This window comes from Gopherus flavomarginatus, chromosome 3 (assembly GCF_025201925.1).
Source record: "Gopherus flavomarginatus isolate rGopFla2 chromosome 3, rGopFla2.mat.asm, whole genome shotgun sequence".
In the NCBI taxonomy this organism is placed as follows: Eukaryota; Metazoa; Chordata; order Testudines; family Testudinidae; genus Gopherus; species Gopherus flavomarginatus.
This window is the reverse complement of record NC_066619.1, coordinates 232604458-232620303: the sequence shown is the minus strand read 5'-3', so window position 1 is coordinate 232620303 and position 15846 is coordinate 232604458. Positions and strand designations below refer to the sequence as shown.

Genomic DNA, 15846 nt, shown 5'->3' with positions numbered 1-15846 from the left:
GCAAAACCATTTAAAGTGATGGAGTTCAGGGTTCAGAAGTAGGACTTACAGTGGAACCCCAGCTTCAAACTACCAGCAGCTCAGTTACATATATATGTAATGTGCAAAAAAGATTTGTTTTGGATGGCCAAAAACCAAGCCTTCTTAAAATGAATCACTATATTAAAATGTTAATTTAATTAGACCCACAAACCGCAAAGAAGAATGCAGAGATATGTATTTCAGGTAAACTATATTTCACATGCCAATCCAAGATGAGAAACTTACACAACCTTTTAATTAGAGAAACCAATACCACCATTTCTGATTAGGGTAAGAAGCACTTGGTAAAAATAAGGGACACTGTGTGCTCCAACAAGTCATGTCAATTACAACTTTATCCTTTAAAAAAATGCCATTCTATTTCCTATAGCTTTTGATGAAGAGAGGTCTGCAATTGTCTACTGAATTGAGGAAAGTTAGATGGTTTCGGTGGAGAACATTTTCTGACCTTTCAGATTTTCAGATTTCCGTTTCAAGGGTTCCTGGCCCGCCTCCATGTATTCCTAAAGATAAGTTTTACCATGTGCAAACATTTCCCCTCAAAGATATGTTCAAAAACTTCAACTTTCCACAGCAATTATAAGGATCGCAAGCTACTCCAAATCTTTGGCATTTATATGCAAACTTCATTCTCTAGCACTCTGATCCAAAACCATTCCATTCAAGTATTTGAGTCCAAAACAACTCACTAATAAATGCAAAGTCATAAGATAACAGCTTACAGCACAGGGCAGATTGTTTAAGCAAGCACAAGGTATTTGTTTATACAGCAGATATCCTCGTTACCCACAAAAACTGCAATTTATGAAAAGAACGAAAGGAAACAATTTTGCTCCTTGCACATTAACTAAAAATCACTACATTTCTGGACAATTCTGTATGCTTGTTTAATTACTTCAAAGAAGAACAGTTTTGGTTAACATACATAATACTGTACTTTACTAATATAGCTGGATGCACTAAACAATAGTAATGAAGTTAGAACTAGTAATAGAACTTCATGTTAAGATACTTTAGGTATAATTAAAACAAGTTGCACAAAAGACTGCTCTTGGTAAATAAAAGCATTAAGTAATAGAATATACTTTTGCCATCTGCTATTGAAATTAGCACTTATTTTGCCTTTTCTGGCATCTCAAGCAACAAGAGTAGAAAATAGTTTGTTCAGAAAGAAGTGTTTTGAGTATTGTGAACTGGGAAGGGAGGAGGGAAATACAGGTAGATGCACAAGGAACTTAGAAGGAGAAAGAAGATGACAAAGAAAAGAGAAGAAAAAAGAAACAAGTATAAAATGATGTGACATTTGTACAGGTTAGTGAGATTGGGAATATGCGTGGGGAGGGGATGGATGCACTCAGACAAATGAATGAAAGCCAAGAGGGGAAAAAAGAGGAATTAATAGCTCAGCGTAAGACAAAAATGTTCAAGTTTTTAGGCAAATTGGATTGGTAACCAAAAAAAATTCATTTCCCAACTAAAAATTTCCCATCATTTCTCCTCCAAATAGAAATAAAACCCTTATTTTTACAACATTCCAATCATCCATTTTAGTCTACCTGAAACTCAAATCTCTCTCATAGTAGCCTAGAGAGTATGAGCAACAGTAACACATTTGACACCCTACATGATGCAACAGCAGTTCTCAATCTGCAAGTCACAACTGCCAAAAATATCAGACAGTAACTCATGCGATTGCAACCGGTCCCACTCAGATACCAGAAGCATCCCATGAACTGCTGAGCTGATTCACATTCTCAGCGACCCAGCACTTGCTCCGAAACATTAAGGATAAGATACACAAGAGTCATGAATTCGTATTAGAGAATGACCTGCAACATGTGTTTGTCATATCTGAGCACAGACAGAAAAAAGTTATGAGAATTCCCTGAATATTTTTTTAAGAGATCACAGACAGCAAAGATAGATGTATACACATACATTCTATAGAGATCTTAAAGAATGTGTGCACATTCTTTAAGATTTCTAAAGAAAACAACACAATTAATTTCAGTAATGGAGAAAGTATAAATTGAAAGTAACTTGCTATATTAATGTAACTAACCTCAAGCTTCCTATTCCCAATTTTATTTTTGGATTGCTACCATTATAAATGCAATACTGGATCAAAGGTATCACTTGTATCATTTTCATACATTGTGGATTGCATTATGGTGATCTACTTTTAATCTATTAAAAGGTTAATTCCTTGCATTTTTTATTTTTTTATTGGAGATGTGATTTTCCATTTAACTGAAGTCACAGGCCATGTGATTTTAAGTTACACATTTTCCGGGTTTTAACCTTTAACTAGTCTTTATTTGATCCCTTGCTTCCACTCCAATACACTCAGTAAATCAAATACATCAGTGCCACTATTTTTATTGCATTTTGTCTTATTCTGCCAAAAGCAACTTACTGTTGCCATTTTTACTAGCTCTGCCAACTGTACATTTATTTTTTCTTTACATCACAGTAGTTCCTCACTTTCGTTTTCTGTGAGCTATCAATCCACTATCGCTATGCATCCTGCTGTTCTGGCCTTGATCTGTGCACTGTTCCTTACCACTTCTCTTCCCACCACTCCTCACTGTTCTTTTCTTCTCACCGCTTCACTCCTGTCCAAATCTTCCTCTTTCCTTTGTTTGTAATAACAAATAGGTATAATTAAATATTTCAATAATTTTAACTGAAATATATTAAGAACCAAGATGATATTAATGGTAAAAGCAACCCCAATCAAATTGTTATAGCCTTTATCCTGTCCTTACCCCGACTTCACCAGTTGCCTGTCACCTTTGCATAAAGCCAAATTTATGTTCAATCCTGCAGACACACACAAGTAATTTTATTCAAGCAAATAGTCGCACTGAAGTCAATGGGATTACTGCTATAACAAAACTACCAGAATGAATGCTTGCAGGAGCAGGGTTTTAGACCATAACCTTATTTTGGAAGGGAATAGCAATCATGTATTTTCAGTCTGAAAAGTATCATGAGACAAATCAGTGCATATTAAAAGACTTCTCACATAGCTTACCCCAAATTGACTCTTCAATGGCCTAGTACTACAAAGGGATCTATGTCAGAGGACGTACACCCACATGGATCTATTTGTACTAATGTTTTTAACAAATAAATCTTACTCCAGTACTGGCTTTATTGGGCTGTACTAACAGTTTATTATACTGATTTTGTCCTCTCTCACAATAGGCTCTCTTAAAAGCTAAAGTGATCTCAGCCTACTCCAAAAAATAAATTCTTTATTAAATCATGACATATGCTGCCTATGAAATCACTTACAGGTTCTAAAAACGATATTTGGAACAATTACATAAGCACAGCTACCTTTTTTTCCATACACGTGGAGTGTGCTCACTGTATATACAAACCCACAAGCCTTGACCTCTCCTCTCCTTTCGAACAAAAACCTCTTATTAATAGAATCTCATATTGTAAGATCTACATACTATAGCTTTTAATTTTTACATTTAAGTATGTACTTTAATAAATAATATTGAAATTGATTTTCTAATTTCAATTTTGTTCATAAGCACATTGAGACTGGATAGGGAAACTAACACAAAAGATCTGAATTCTAAATACGTGGGTTGGAATGGAAAGAGTCCAAAACCTGTAATGCTGAAGTTGCTGAAGGACTCAGAACCAAAATAATTTTGTTGCTGCTACATAATACTAAATATATAGGAACTCTACAGTACTCAGGACTTCATATTTATGAAAAACGCTCTTTTCAATACTACTATCATCAACAGTTTACATAATTATACTGCAGTTTTGTAAAATCTGTTATCTGCCTCAAACATCAAGTAAAATACACGGCTCTGGTGCAGTAAAAAAGGGAGAATTCACAAAAATAAGGAACAAATGGTTACCTTTCCAAAATTTTGATACAGAGAGACACTACGGATATATAAACCTGATCTCTATTAAAAGATGGTGAAGTTACTTGAAAACAAAAGTGTGTTTCAAACTCCAAGGAAAACAATACCTTGAAGAAGAAAAACAAATTAATTTATATGCAAGATTAGAGGTTTTACCCCAAAAAAGTTTTCCAGTTATTACCTACAGTCAAATGATGATATAATATTATATGCACATAAACTGTGAAAACAAGCATTAGAATTTAGAAGTCGATTTGCTGGCACAAAAAACACTTGCATCTGTCAATCAAATAAAGTAGTAGGGAATTTAAAAATTTAAACATTTGTTCCTATGACTAAGTGTGGGAACGCAATTTCAGGTGCAAAGTTAAAAGCTGAACACAGGACTCTTTGAAAATTCAGACCTCAACATTACAAACATAATGCACATACGCATGTAAGTCCACTTGTAGAATAAAAACTCAGTACACCTGTATCACACGTTCAGATAACATAGTTTTACTCCATACAACAGACTATTTTTACATTTCTGGTGAACACTGAGCAGATTAAAAAAACATTATGTTCACAGTCTGAATCTGATCTAAGATTAAAATACTTACTTTTGTTTAAATTATACTGCACAACCCCAAGCAACTGCAATTAGGCCAAATTAGTGTTTTAAAATCTTTAAACACATACTTGCTGAACAATTTAATGGTCATGCGGATTACATACTAGTAAGACACATTTGTCCAAATTTTGCAGCTGCAAAATTTGAATATGAAAAATTAATCAATAATATTAAATTTTCATATCTAGTTAAAAATACTACACAGACAACTAAACTACAGATCTTCAGACTGAAAATTAAGGAGCATAATTTTTATTACCCAACCAATCTGACTTACTATGGAAATAAAATAATAGAAAGCAAATAAACTTTGCCTAGCCGAAGGAAATATGAATCACCAACCAACCAACAAACAAACAAACCAGGAAACTATAAAACATTCAGTAAAGCCTAGAAATCATAACTATTGAATTGACATTTGTGAAAGACACCTTTTATAATGTTGCAAAAGATTTTTAAACCCAAACAAAAGATAAGAGTGCTATTTTACTCTGAAATATGGTACTGAATCACCACAAGGTCAGGGACAGTTGAATGGCTTGGGTACTAACTTTTACTGACTCCAAGCTCTCTGAATGTCCATTTGGGTATTAAACTTTACATTTTAAACATGCTGAAGCAATAGGCTAATTTATTTTTTTTAATCCATCTCCTAAGATCTTCCAGATACTTTCATCATGGAAAATCTTATGACACTATTTAATATAAAAGAAACAATCATGCAATTCTGCTTCTGCCCAGCAATATCACAGTGTGGTTTATCTTAAATGTCCTATTAATACACAAGTGTTCAGTTCCAGGCAGACCACCATGACCCTCGAGGTAAGACAGATTCACCCTTGATGTGCCGAACACAAGATGACTAATGGTATAACAGGCACAGCTCTCCCAAACTAAGAGGGAGTGACGCAGTGACACAATGAGTGAAAAACTCATTGGCAGAATGTGGCTACTGAGACACTGGCAGGCCAGATGCCAGCTCTTGCCAAGGCTGCAGACATTAGTGAAAAACTGACAGACTCATAACTGGAGACCAGACCAGTTCACTTATGTGTTAAGTAGGCCATGTCTACACTACCACTTATGTCAGCAAAAGTTACATTGCTCAGGGGTGTGAAAAATATACCCCGAGAGAGACAAGTTTCGCCAGCATAAGTGGTAGTGTGCACAGTGCTATGTTGGCAGGAGAGCTTCTCACTGAGGTGGTTTTATTATGCCAACAGGAGAGCTATGCAAGAGATCTTACAGCAGCATAGCTCCATCAGTACAGTTGTGATGCTGTAAGTTCGCTAGTGTAGATATGGCCTTAGTGTAGCTCAATAGATATATTAACCTTTAAGAATGTATTTAGTGTTTTGACTATCCAATGTTTATAAGTTGCTGCATGCATTAATCCTATTTGTAATGTCTGTAGTCCATGCTAAGGAAATAGGCAAATTTTGCTTTATAATTTTGAAAATGTTTGCTCTAAACTTGTAAACCCAGGTGGGAAGAGTATTGCCGTCCAGAAGAACTATCAAAATGAGATGGGTCATCAAAGAACACTGCAGTACAAAGGATTGGGCAATGGCCCTATCACACTTTGGAAAAGCTGTGTGAAAGGAAGCTTGGCCTATGGATTTGAAGGCTGAATAAAAAAAATAAAATAGACACAGGAAACTTTTCCATTTCTTTGCTGTTTGAACTCTCATGGGGTCAGAGACTCGAAACTGAAGCCAGAGATCCCCAGAGTCTAACTCATAGTTCCACCCTGAAAGCAGTGGCAGATTAGCCATTGGGCCAATCGGGCCCGTGCCCAGGGGCCCCAGGAAAATGGGCACCCCTGTGCGCCAGCCCACTCCACCTGCCCAGTGCTCCTGCTGGGGAGCAGGCCTGGGGCATGGAGACTTGTCCCACTCCTCCCATCCAGTGCTTCTGCCAGGGAGCGGGGGAAGACCCTGCACCCTGAATCCACTCTCAGTAGGAGCGCTGGGTGAGCAGAGCAGCACAAGCCCCGAGCCCGAACCCTGCTCCCTGGCAGGAGCACCAGGAGAGGGGTGCAGGGACTGCAGGCGGGGATTGCCCCAAGGCCCCAGAAAAAAACATAATCTGCCTCTGCCTGAGAGAGGCTTTGAATTGACAGATCACTACAACTCGTCACTCTTAGGATTTAGATTGCAACTCATTTGTGTATATGTTTGCATGCTTTAGCCCAAGAGTGGGCAAACTTTTTGGCCTGAGGGTTACATCTAGGTGGGGAAATTGCATGCAGAGCCAAGAATGTAGGGCTGGGGTAGGGGAGTGGGAAGGTGTGCAGTGTGCAGGAAGGGGCTCAGGGCAAGGGGTTGGGGTGCAGAAGTGCAGGGTGTACAGGGGGCCTCAGGGCAGGGGTTTGGGGGGCAGGAGGGGGCTCAAGGCAAGGGGTTGGGGTGCAGCAGGGGACTCAGGGGGTTCAGGTGCAGGAGGGGTTTGGGGTGCGGGCTCCGGCCCAGCATCACTTACCTGGAGCAGCTCCGGGGTGGCAGCAGCACACAATGAGGCTAACACAGGTTCCCTGCCTGCCTGGCCCCACGCCACTTCTGGAAGCAGCCAGTACCACGTCCTTGCGGCCCCTGGAGGATGGGGGACAGAGGACTTCACGCACTGCCCTTGCCTGTGGGTACCTCCCCCGAAGCTCTCATTGACTGCAGTTCCCCGTTCCCAGCCAATGGGAGCTACAGGGGCGGAGCCTGCAGGCAAGGGTAGCACACTGAGCCCTTTGCTCGCTCCCCTTGCCCTTCCCCAGGGGCCGCAGGGATGTGGTGCCAGCTGCTTCTCAGAGTGGTGCAGGGCCCACGGCGCCATGGTGGTGGCAATCCCGTGGGTTGGATCCAAAGCCCTGATAGGCCAGATCCGGCCCATAGGCCATAGTTTGCCAAACCCTGCTTTAGCCTGTAAATAACTCATTTCCTTTTCCTAGTTAATAAATCTTCAGATAGTTTGTTACAGGATTGGGTACAGGCATTGTTTTTGGTCTAAGGTCTAGGGTACCTATTGATCTGGTGTAAGAGACTGGAAGCAACCTGAATATTGTCTGATTTTTGTGTAAGTGACCATTTATCATTAAGCTAAGTTTGTATAGGTGGAAAGAGAGACTAGAGAGTCTAAGGGGACTGTTTGTGACTCCACAGTAGTGATGCAGGAGTTCACATTTGTTATTACCTTGGTAAAATCTAAGTATAGAACATACCACCAGTTTGGGGTATCTGCCCTGTTTTTGAAATTTTGCCCTGAGGCAGGCACTCTCAGTCACAAGCCACTCCAGACTGCATGACAGCTACATTTCAATCTAAAAAGTTTATTTTAGAAAACTAAAGCATTCAGTGCTCATTATTTATTTTACTACGCAAAGCCTTTTAAAAAAAGTGTATTTTGTGAATATTTAGATGCAGGATATGGACTCAAGTCAAAAATTTGTTGCTTTTTTATTAGGAAAGCAAGACATTTATTAATTTTTCCAAATACAATAAATATACCAAAATACCAGATTCATCATAATACAAAAAGTAAACAGAGAGGGTTATGATAAAGGCAGGGGAGGGGAAGTGAAATAGCTATCTTCAAGGCCTATGTTAATAGTAGACCTCTACAAAGTCAGCCCACATTGTTTTGAATTTTTTGGGCATTCCCTTTCGCTGCATGTAAGGTCAACCATATCACTGAGCTAGGCACTAATATCTGGTGGGGATCAATTTTTCCATTTTTGCAGGATTAATTTTTTAGCAAACAAAGCTGCAGGTTGGAACCATGCTTCCTTGTTACAAGGTCATCTATAGATATCAGGAATACATTCAAGAATGAAACTTGGGCTCCAACTAAGAATTCAATATGAAACTGGTCCTCTGATTGACCTCATACCAGAAATTCTTGACACGGGGCACTTAAGGTAGCACCAACTGAGTTACATTTCCACCAGCATTTGTGAGGCCCATTACCATTAGCCTATGCAGGGACCAGTATATTTGAAAAAGTGTCTTTTGGCAAATAAGCCATAGTGTCAGCTCTATAGCTGCTTTTTTACACTAGACAGCATTGTATTCCATTGGATCAAAGCCAGATGTGTATCCAAATCTCTATTACAAGCAACTCTCAAATAATCAATCTTTGGCAGAGTTTTTTGGGCCAGAATATCATAAAAGGATACTGGCTGAATAAATCCAGGAAGTTTCCTCCAAAATAATATATGATCTGGAGCTCCCAATGCATCTGGTCTAAATACACTGATAAGTAAACATTTTAACTGTAGATACTTCCATGCTCCAGAGCAGAGTTAACCACTCTGCAAACTGTTATTGAAGATCTACATAAATGGTTTAAATTTATCATTGTCAGTTATCTGTGTCAGTCATAATTCCTCTGTCCATCCAATCCCTCCAGATCAAGGTTTTGCTACTGATTTTAAGAACAGGATTGTTTCACATGACCACTTCTACATGGAAGAACGGAGGGAAGCAGAACTTGTTAGCCAAGTTTGACCAAGCTTAGATGACAGCCACCAGTGGAAGAACTCTGGAGCTATCAAATCTATAATAATCCAACAATGTCTGAAAAGGGTAGAGGATATACCAGGGCGGGCAAACTTTTTGGCCTGAGGGCCACACTGTGTTTCCAAAATTGTATAGAGGACCAGTTAGGGAAGGCTGTGCCTCCCCAAACAGCCAGGAATGGCCAGCCCCCACCCTCTATCTGCCCCTCCCCCAGCTTCTCACCCCCTGCCTCCCAGGCCAGGAGCAGGGCAGGAGGGTCTCGCAAGCCATAGTTTGCCCACCTCTGGGATATACCAATTCTCATTCAATCTGAACTTAGGGTGGAGTCTGCGTGTCATATGTAACATCCACAGAGATGCCTGGTTTAACAAAAAGTAATTCTGTAATTTGTTCAGAGCCAGTCTAGATTTCTTACCTGTACCCAAAGAAATGCTGAGAAAACATTATTGAATTTCTCAAAATGAATTTGAGGAATAGAAATAGACAGACTGCTCAGGACATAGAAATTTCTGGAAAGAACAGTATACTAATTTTACCTGACAAACTGAGCATTAAACTCCATCTCCCCAAATCGTTAGCCACTTGGGCAATAACTGGTTCTATATTTATCTTAGAGATTCCCTGAATATTTTTGGGAATCAGTATTCCTAAGTATTTCAGATAAGAGGATTGCCACTGAAAGTCCCAATTTGAGAACAGGCCTTTGTGGGCATATTGTTAGTGTCTAAAATTTCTGATTTATCCCAATTAATTTTATATCCTGAGAGGTGTCCAAACTTATTACCAGTAGTTTGGAGGTTAGGAATGATAACCTGGAACACATATACAAGATCATCTGCATAGAACACAATTTTATTCTTGGTTTGGGCCACCCTGATACCATTAATACGTTTATTTGCTCAGATGGCAAAGGCTAAAGGTTCTGGAGCTAAATCAAACAGAAGAGGAGAAAGTGGGCTGCCCTGTCTCATCTCTCTCTGTAATGAAAATGAGGTGTAAATAATACCATTGATAACTACCCTGGAAGTCAGGTTAAAGTTTAAGAGCTTAATCCAAGCAACATATTGTTTACCAAATCCAGTTTCTTTTGTGATGTTAGCAAAATTTGCCCACATAGCCTGGGACTAAGACCTTTACAGCATCTAAAGAAACGACAGCTAAGAGTTCTTTAGAATTTTCCGAAGTGGTAATAATATCAGTTGACACAAGTTATCTGAGCCACATCTATTATGAAGGAAGCCTACTGGATTTGTGTGTAGAATGTAAGAGAGAACTTTGTCCAATCACATGGCAAGAGCTTTAGCGAAAATCTTAGCATCACAATTGCTTAAATTGTCTTGTAATTACTACATACACCTCTACCTCAATATAACGCTGTCCTCAGGAGCCAAAAAATCTTACAGTGTTATATCAAAGTTGCTTTGATCTGCTAGAGTGCACAGCCCTGCCCACCCGGAGCACTGCTTTACAGTGGTATATCAGAATTCGTGTTATAACGGATCGCGTTATATCGGGGTAGAGGTGTTGTTCAAGATCTGTCCCAGGTTTAGGAATAACTGAAATTACAGCTTCTCATAGAGTAGGCAGAAGAGTTTGCTCATTCTTGGTCTCATTGAACATATTCAATAACCCAGGTGTTAAAGTTTCAGAGAACTTTTTGTAAAATTCAACTGGGAACCCATCTGCACCAGGAGTCTTTCTGACCATCATATTTTTATATCTGTGATTTCTAAACAGGTGTCTAAAAGTTCCATCAGAGTCAGAGATTTGCAGCAGAGACAATCCACTAAAAAGTTATCTAGGGCATCTTTAGTGATTCCATCTTCAGCTAAATATAGTTTTGAATAAAATTGTTGAAACTGTTTATTAATATCTGATTGTTGTTGTCATAAACAGATAGTTAAGGGTTAATGTCTCTTTTACCTGTAAAGGGTTAACAAACCAGGAACCAAACACTGACCAGGAGACCAATCAGGGACAAGATACTTTCAAATCTCGGTGGAGGGAAGCCTTTGTTTGTGTTTTTTGGGTTTTGCTTTGTTCTCTCTGGGTCCTGGAAGGGACTAGACGGGCAACCAGTTTTCTTGTCAATCCCCCTGCTACAGTCTTTTATAGTGAGTATTTTAGTAAGAAAGGCAGTTATAGTCTTTTGATTGTTTCTGTATTTGCAAATGTGTAGTTTGCTGTAAGTATTTTAAATTGTATTTTGCTGGGGGGAGGCTTCTTTCTAGTGTCTATAAGCTGACAGACCCTGTAATATTCCATCTTGAATTTACAGTGATTTTCTTTATTCTTTTTTTCTTTTATTAAAAGTTTTGCTTTTAAGACCTGTCTGATTTTCCCCTTGTTGAGGCTCAAGGGAATTGAGTCTGTACTTAACAGGGAAGGAGAAGGGTGGAATCCCTTTGTTTTAGATTCACAGAGTTTGAATCTGTAGTGCCCCTGGGTGAGGGGAAAAGAGAAAGGGAGGGAACCCACCTGAATTCTCTGTGTTGTGATTCGAGGAGTTTGAATCATGGTGATCTCCTAGTGTACCCAGAGCGGGAAAGATCTGGGAGGAAGAAAGGAGAAGGGGGAATCCCTTTGTTTAGATTCACGGAGCTTGAATCTGTATCTCTCTCCACAAGCCCAGAGAGGGAACACCTGGAAGGGCAGAGGGGGAAGGAAAATGGTTTATTCCCCTTTGTTGTGAGACTCAAGGAATTTGGGTCTTGGGGGTCCCCAGGGAAGGTTTTGGGGGAGACCAGAGTTTATCAGGCACTCTACCCTAAGTCCTGATTGGTGGCAGCACTACAGGATCTAAGCTGGTAATTAAGCTTAGGGGAATTCATGCTAGTACCCATATTTTGGACGCTAAGGTTCAGAATTGGGAATTATACTATGACAGTTGTATATAATTTATTGCTACTATCACGAATAGCAGCAATCTTACTTCTGTTAGCCTTTTGCTTGAGGCTGTCTCTCTTGCCAGATTCCCAGTAGTTTTGTTTCAAAAAGAATAAAGCAAACTCAGCCTTTTGGGACAGAAGGTTATTGATTTCATATTTTAAACTGATGAGAGTTCAGAATTTCTCTGGGGAGGAGTTAGAAGCACAGTCTACATCCAAGGCCTTAATTTTCTTCACAAGGGTATCAATTCTATGCTCTCTCCGTTTCTTTTTAAATGTGGCATAAAAGATCATATGGCCTTTGATGAAAGTTTTAAAGGCTTCCCAAAGTGTGATAACTGATGAAGCGATGGAGCTATTTGTTTTAAAGAAAAGTTCCAACTCTTGCTGGACAAAGTTAATAAATGTTGTATAAAAGAAAAGAGAGGTATTTAATCTTCACATTTTAGTTGGGGGTGCATACCCTGGGGGCCTAAAAGACATATGTATACGAGCATGGTCAGATATAACAATAGTACCAATGGTATAATCAGTGACAGAATTGATCGGGTTTTGTGACACTAAGAAACAGTCCAATCTTGAATACACCGAATGAGCTGCAGAAAAAAAGATATCGTCTCTGGTCATAAGACTACCCAATCTCCATACTTTTTTAGCCTAAATCTGCTATATATGTATGAAATACATGAGTATTCATGTTTTTATATGGAGAGGGAGAAGATTTTATCAAGGGTTGGGTCAGGAGTTTTGTTAAAGTCTCCAGCTATGATAACAGGATGGTGGCCCACGTAATTTATACTCAAAAAAATTAAGACAAAATTGGGTCATCCTGGGTTGCCCAGTACCTATTGGCAAACTGGATTTTAGAATTGTCAATTTCAGACTTGAGGATAGTAAATCTGCCCTCAATGTCAGATGCTGTGCTCAGAATATTAAAATTCAACTTTTTATGTGTTAGTATACCAATGTCCCTCGCTTAAGAACTAAAGCAACTAGAAATTGAGAGGCATACGCAATCTCTATTCAGTTTACAAGCTTCAAATTCTGTCAAAGGTGTTTCCTGGAGAACAGCAATGTCAACATTTTTTTTTTTAAAGCACTGAATATATTTTTTTCTTTGCGTTATTAAAATCCTTTATATTGCAGGAGACATATTTAATTATCAGAACCATCCTTGTTAAAATATATCAGATAAAATATAAAGTCACTTTGCAAATAAATGAGAAATTGCAAATTTTTCTGAGCAGCATACAGTTCTAGAATATCAAAGCAGCAAAAGTTATATAACCCAGGGGCAGAGTGTTGCTTCCCAGTGCATATTCGAAAGGAGTGGGAAGGAAATTTCCAGCATGGAAGGTAACATGAGGGCGTAAAAAGGGGACTTAAATATGTGAAAAAATAAGATGGAAAAGATGGTAGAGAGAAAAATATATATTAGTACCATACAATCAAGAAGAAGAATCTGTTTAAACAATCCAAAAATAAACACTTGACATTCAGAGAGGGCAGCCAGATCAGGTGAAACTTGAAGATCCTCACAGCCCCTGGGGCCTCAATCATTATAACTACAGTAATCACCTATTACCTAAGGTACCTCCCTCCCATTGAGTTCTACCTGTAACTTGTCATTCACAGGTGGGCCCTGATGTGGAGCCCCACTGACCTCAATGAGGCACTTCACAGGGAGATCAGTCTACTTACATGGGCAAATAACCACTCTTTGACAGTCTTAAATTATATGTTAAATTAGCCACCAAACGGAGTTCAAGTAGTCTTAAAAATATAAACAAAACAATTTACAAAAAGTAACACACAAAATATGCATAAAATGACAGACCTCAAAGAAAACATTCATCCTTCTTTAAGTGCACATGTAAAGAAACTGAAACGAGCAGTAAGTGAGAAGCAGCTGTATAATGTTTGAGTCTGGCTGCTAAACACAGGCCGGAAAAATAATTGTTTTGTTCATGCTATTCTGTAATAATGCAAAGTAATTTATTCAGGAAAATATTGCACTACTAGGTTGAATAACTGTTTCTCTTTCAAAAAGTTTGTCTATAGTTTAAAATCAGCTCCAAGATGCACAATAGTCACACTTTAACAAGAACACCTGGTATTATAAAATAAATCTATTTGAGACGTGTTATTTTTCTTGGAATCTCCATAATGCTAAGAGACCTCAGAAAAACAAAATGTTTCCACTATTAAACAAAAATCACCAATCAAAATAGCTTTTAAACAAACATTCTCCTTACTGTATCTAAAACTCCAGTAAGGGAACAATGAGAACCTGAAAATTAGACTGACTATAAACTTCACGGAGTTGCAATTTCCAGGTTGAGAGAAACACAAGAAGAATGCCAAGTAATTTAGGATCCCAATCCTACAATGCACATGCTTAACTGTATGTATGCACTGCATGCCATTCTACTAAAATCAGAGAGGCTACTTACATGCTTGAAATTAAGCATGTACATATATTCATGAGTCCTGCTGGCACTTACCTGTAAAATCTTCACTTCTAATAATTTAAAGTGTTACTAATAAACACTGCTTAGACATGATGCTGAAAAAGTGTTACATAAAAGCAAAGTAAAATGTTTTCATTCAACAAAATGTTTAATGTTTCACTGTACCCTTAACTTCAGTCTCTCTGCTACAACAGAATTTAAGCAACTATTTCTATACTGAAATCGCTGTACAAACATTAGCTATTATAATTACTAATGATGTGAATCATTTTGAGATTTAGAGATAGATCCTGGAAACTGATCAAGGCAAGTGGACGCCTTGGGGCCCTATGAAAGGGACGTGTCTGAGTTTACAAACCTTCCAGCAGGTCAGCAGGACTGTTGGTTTCCACAGGACAGCACTTGGGCAAATAACTTGGGCAGTTGCAAATAGGGTACCCAGATGCCCCAAATTTATAGGGACAACCCTGATTTTGGGGTCTTTTTCTTATATAGGCTCCTATTACCCCCCACCCCCTGTCCCGATTTTCCACACTTGCGGTCTGGTCACCCTGGCTGCAAACGTCAGTTGTCCTATAACTTCTCACGCCACTGAATTTCATTCCAGTTGAACAGTAACGCTAGGAACACCCCGCCCTGCCAACGACAGGCCAGGGGCTATCACGCCGCCTGGTTGTACTACTGTCCACCGTGTATCGCAGTCAGGACCGCTCCTGGCTCTACGGCTGCGGCGCACACGCTTGGCGCGGAGCCGGCACGGTAACCGCGAGGCGCAGCCCAGGCGGTACACAACGAGCTCGGGCAGCCGGGAGAGCCCCTCTGACAGCGGGGGGAGCGCCGCTCCCGGCTGCACAGACCGGACGAGACGCCGCCTACAGTTCCAGGCGCGAGAAAAAAAACAAACAGGGTCCCCGCCGCAGCGCCAGCTCCCACCCGCGCCCGAGCAGGTGGGAGCTGGCGGCTCTAGGGTCCCACCCCCGCCCTGGGGGCGGTGAGAGCGGGCGGAACCCGGCCGGGCGCGGGGCCAGCCGGGCAGGGCTCCAAACGTGCTGGGAGTTGTGACAGGAGTAAAGTGGGTCACAAGGCCTAGCGGGTCCCTTGTGAAACAGATCCTGCCCTGCCCCGCCGGGAGCCGCAGCCCGCGCCCAGCCCCGGCCCTACGGGCAGCCGCTGCCCGGGAGACAGGAGCCCCGCCAGGACTGTCAAACTTTAATGGCTCCCCAAGCGCCCGGCCGGGATCCGGGGGATTTCGCCCGGCCACAGCCGCCCCGCCTACCCTTGCAGCGCGCACCTTACCCGGCTCCCCACGCCGCCTGGCCACCCCGGGCTCCTCGCAGCGTGCGAAGCCGCTTCCTGCGCTTAGTCCCAAACCCACCGACAGCCCAGATTCTCCTCCAGCAGCAGCCAGGCCTGCGATTCCCTCAC

General features: G+C 40.4%; 1 protein-coding gene across 5 annotated transcripts in view; it reads right to left on the bottom strand.

Annotated features, from left to right (window-relative positions):
• CLOCK (clock circadian regulator) overlaps positions 1–15846 on the bottom strand; it is a 134205-nt gene extending 118359 nt beyond the window's left edge. For 3 of the 5 annotated variants that reach the window (XM_050947526.1, XM_050947524.1, XM_050947531.1), the window contains exon 1: positions 15718–15846. The gene's annotated coding sequence lies outside the window, so the exon portion shown is untranslated. Of the gene's footprint in view, positions 1–15712 lie in introns of all 5 variants that reach the window. The other 2 variants (XM_050947525.1, XM_050947528.1) reach the window with 2 other exon arrangements.